This window comes from Bidens hawaiensis, unplaced genomic scaffold, assembly GCF_021521415.1.
Source record: "Bidens hawaiensis isolate Kalapana, Puna unplaced genomic scaffold, B.hawaiensis_p1.1 tig00003644_1, whole genome shotgun sequence".
Taxonomy (NCBI): domain Eukaryota; kingdom Viridiplantae; phylum Streptophyta; class Magnoliopsida; order Asterales; family Asteraceae; genus Bidens; species Bidens hawaiensis.
The window spans coordinates 2,076,908-2,081,222 of record NW_027491207.1 but is presented as its reverse complement, the minus strand read 5'-3'; the positions used below and the strand labels follow the sequence as shown (position 1 = coordinate 2,081,222).

Below are 4,315 nucleotides of genomic sequence, written 5' to 3'. Positions count from 1 at the left end.
ACTATTAAAGCACTTTTTGTAATCATGTTTATTGACTTATGAATTGGCAGGTAAACTGCCGGTTTGCTCTTTTGAAGCTTTTTAATATACATAATTCCATTTAGGATTTTTGCATACCCAAATGATAAACCGCATACAGACCCATGGTCTCCGAACCCCGGAGCATCCCATCAATACAGGATTTAAGGCTATAAAACCATACGCCTATGAAGTGTTAACCACTTAACTAGCAATAGATTCATTTATGTTTATATCACAAGCCATCTAGCATACTCTAATGTTAAGCCTATCCAAGCATTGTACTATAGACTATTCACATTTTAAAATTTCTTTTTGGTGATTAAATCTAATAAAAGGCTTGAGTATGGCCCAATCTTTCATTCCAGTTCTTACACATGCTTAGCTAAACAAACAAAACCCTGAAGGCGTTTCCCACTAAAAATCAACCAATTTAAAGTTCAATTAAGTCTACAACCAAACCATCCTTTCACTTTCAAGGCTGAACCTACCGACACATCCCAAATTAAGTGCGTTCCTGTTTTTATTATCTCTTATTATATAATAATTTTGAAAAATAACCCCCGATTTTTCTATCATTTTCCATTATTGTGCAAAAATTCTTAATTCAAGGAACATTAAACTTTTAAATTTTCAATTTCTCCCCCGTCCCCACACTTGAGGCAAACATTGTCCTCAATGTTTAAAATTTAAGACATAAAATAGGGATGGGGTTTAAAATTCACTTGACAATTTTCAAGCCTGGCTTAATGTGATGGTGGTTATTAAATATATAAAAATACGATTACACCTTTAACACAAAAACTAATAAAACAAAGAAGGTTATGAAAACGAAATCACCTGATAGAAAATATAACTCTCATGTGCAACTCTCGTGCCCTCAGTGATCTCTCGGTGAACTTACCCCTTCAACTCTCAAAACAAAATCTGCAAACTCCCAACCATGTAGAAACAAGCTTCTCACAAGTGTTAAAAATATAGGTCTTTTAAACCTTTTGCAAAACCATTAATTTTAAATTACCAACCAAGATTACTTAATTTCATAACCAAATTTGTTAAACGAGTAAAAATGTTAGAAGACCTAACTCACTTTTGTAGGAATCACGATTGCATTTAGCGTATGCAACAAGCCCTTTAAACCCCCTGGTAGCCAGGGTGGACGAGTACGGTCTCGTGAGGGTTTATAGTGAACTACACCCACAAAGTTCAAATACAAAATATACAAGTACCTGAATACAAGGTCGGGTTGCCTATCGGTTAACGCTAAGTTTTGTTAAGGTCTTCAGCCAGACCGTTACCTGATTAGGCGGTTATGGTGGTCTAATGGAGTGCTTACCTTCCTCCACCTCGTTCTTCTTACTCCTCCAACATAGTGGTACACTATCCATGACACTCCATCTTGGCCTGAAGCATGCCAATCTTCTTTGTTCATTTTCAAACCCTGGTGGCTTCCTCACACTTCTCCTTCTTCGGCGATTTCTCCTTACTTGTCTTACCCGTCTCATCATGAACCACCTTTTTTTCTTGCATGTTTGAAATCATCACATGACTTTGCCACCTCTGCAACACGTATCTCTACCGCATTTAGCTCTTCTTTTTCTCTCTCCTGCTTCGACCTATCAAACACAAAACTTCCTTCTTTGGTGTCATCCTCACTTATATGAGGAAGACACATGTTAGTAGCACCTTACCTAGAAGATTTATTTTCACAAGACTAATCAAATGAATTTGAAAAAATATGCAAAACTAACTTACGATTACCGAAGTCCATGCACATTGTTTCGTCTCGGCAATTGATTTGAGCATTTGATGTTGCTAGAAACGGTCTCCCCAATATCACTCTCGGCTCTTCTTCATTCTCTACCGGTGTATAATCAAGAACAAGAAAATCTTCAGGATAGTAAAAATCACCAACCTTTACTGCTACTCCAACCAACTTCCCTCGGGGCCGTCTTTGAGTGAAATCAGCTAACACCAATGTAGTGTCAACTTCTTGTAAAGGTCCAAACTCAAACTGGTCATAAACACTCCCCGGTAGAACACTTACACTTGCACCATAATCAACTAGCACCTTGGTGGTCTTGAACTCGCCAATCTGAATGGGAATAAGTGGCGCCCCTGTTTCAAATTCTTCAACCGTGTCATTCATCCCATGATCTTCAATGGTGATTGCACTCACATGCACGTTTTTACTATTTGATGAACTACTACTTTGATGGTTCGGATTCTTCAATGTGTCACTCGGTAACTTCTTCGGGTCTTTCTTAAAGGTGGCCATCTCTTCCACCAATTGACTCATTTGCTTATCTCTTGCGGCATTCACCTTTTCTTGAATCTCCATCCTTCGGCTCAAGTCTTTTAGTAGTGTTAGGATTTCTGAATCTTGCGAAGAACTTTGACCTTGAGTCGCCCCTTGACTTTGCTGACCCTGTTGATAACTCTTCTGATAACTTTTTTTATAACCCCCCGACTCCTTTTGATTTTACCCACTTTGACCGTTACCCCTCTCATTCCCATACTGTCTCTGGTTTGACTAATTGCTTGTTTTTTGGGAATTACCTTGAAAATTCAGGTTTTGTTGTGTGTTCGGGTTTCCATAACTGAAATTGGGGTGGTTTCGGAGGCCCGGGTGATATGTATTTGAATTCATGTTACCATTGTTGTTGTACCTCTTCTCACCCTGAACAAAGTTCACCTCTTCTTCTTCGTCTTCCATCACAACTCCACACGTCGCCACTACATGGCCTATTCCACCACAACCCTCACAAACTGGATATGCCTTCCTTGACTTGACTTTCTCCTTCGTACCCACACTCATCAACTGATCCAACTTTCTCTCCAACCTAGCCATACGATCATCCAACTCACCGCTATCCACGGCCTTCACAACCGCCCTTTTTACCATGCGATTTGACTGAGCTTGCCTCTTCAAATTCATTGCATGCCGCTCTAAGTGTTGTCAATCTTCATTTTCATCATTAGTTAAAAACGACCCATTTGTGGTCGACTGAAGATCACGCACATCGTCACTCGACAACCTGTCATGAAAAGCTTTGATCAACTCCCATAATGCAATCCCATGATGCGGGCAAGTTCTCAACAACCTCTTGAATCTCGTAAATGCTTCATGAAAAGTCTCACCCGACCTTTGCTGAAAATTTCTGATGATGGTTCGGGCCTCGGACGTTCTTTGTGGTGTGCAGTACTCGTCCAAAAACTGCTAAGCCAGATCTTGCCACATGTAAATACTCGCTGACGGCAAAGATAAAAACCACTGCTTCGCTAGATCTTTGAGACTGAACTGAAAAAACCACTAGCTTGACTTCATCGGCAGTGAACCCTTGATTTGAGATGGTGGCACAAATCGCATTAAACTCGCTCAAGTGTAAGTATGGCTCTTCTGATTCCTTCCCATGAAAAGTAGGCATCCCGGTCAGGTTACTTTGTCTTACTGAAAATGTTCTTCCTTCTCTAACCGGGATAACAATGGGAAGCGGGTTCGTGGCCACTTGTGGAATGAAGTGGCTTTGAACTCCTCGAACGAGTGGTGGAACAAATTCCCTCGGAACCCTATCGTCAAACTCGTACTCTGGAAATTGCGGCTCGGGAATCTCTTGTCTTCTTTGCTCTCGACGGTTTCTCAGTGGTTGAGCTCGTTCAGGTGTTCGGTTGCGGGGGGGGGGGGGGGGTCGTTGTCCTTTATGATACCGACCCCCTTGCGCATCTTCCATATCTTCTTCATCTTCAAACTCGTCGAATTCATCAAACAACCTTCGCCGATTAACTACTCTTTCAAACTCAAAATCAAGCCGATTATTTGGCGGTTCAGACCTCATGGACTGATCATCTCTCATTTGGTATCTTCTTTGAGCTCTTGGGTTTCGGTTTTGGTGAATGTGTTGGTGGATTGGTGGTAGGTCATTGAGCGGTGGATTTTGTGGAATATGTTGTGGAACGTTTTGTGGAATGAGTTGTTCTTGATGAGGTGGTGGGTTTAGATTGTCGGGCTGAAACACCGGTGGGATCGGGTAGGGGTTATTTTCTTGATGATTCATGTCTTCTTCTTCTTTCGGCCTCGAGGATTCACCTCTTCTTTGATTTGCTCAGTTTCTTCTCGCTGCTTTTTCAATCTCTGGATCAAACTGCAACACCCCCTTGTCTCGGGAAAATCTCGTATGCATCAACCTGAAAGATCAACTGCACACACCAAACAAGCACACCCCGCGCAAAATCAATGAAGAAAAGAAATTAAACTAAAAATTAAACTAAATTACGCTAATTTAAACTAAACGAAACT

At 41.0% G+C, this 4,315-nt stretch overlaps 1 pseudogene; it reads left to right on the top strand.

Annotated features, from left to right (window-relative positions):
• Positions 1–3,092: 3,092 nt before the first annotated feature.
• On the top strand, positions 3,093–3,187 carry LOC143623937 (small nucleolar RNA R71; annotated as a pseudogene).
• Positions 3,188–4,315: the final 1,128 nt, after the last annotated feature.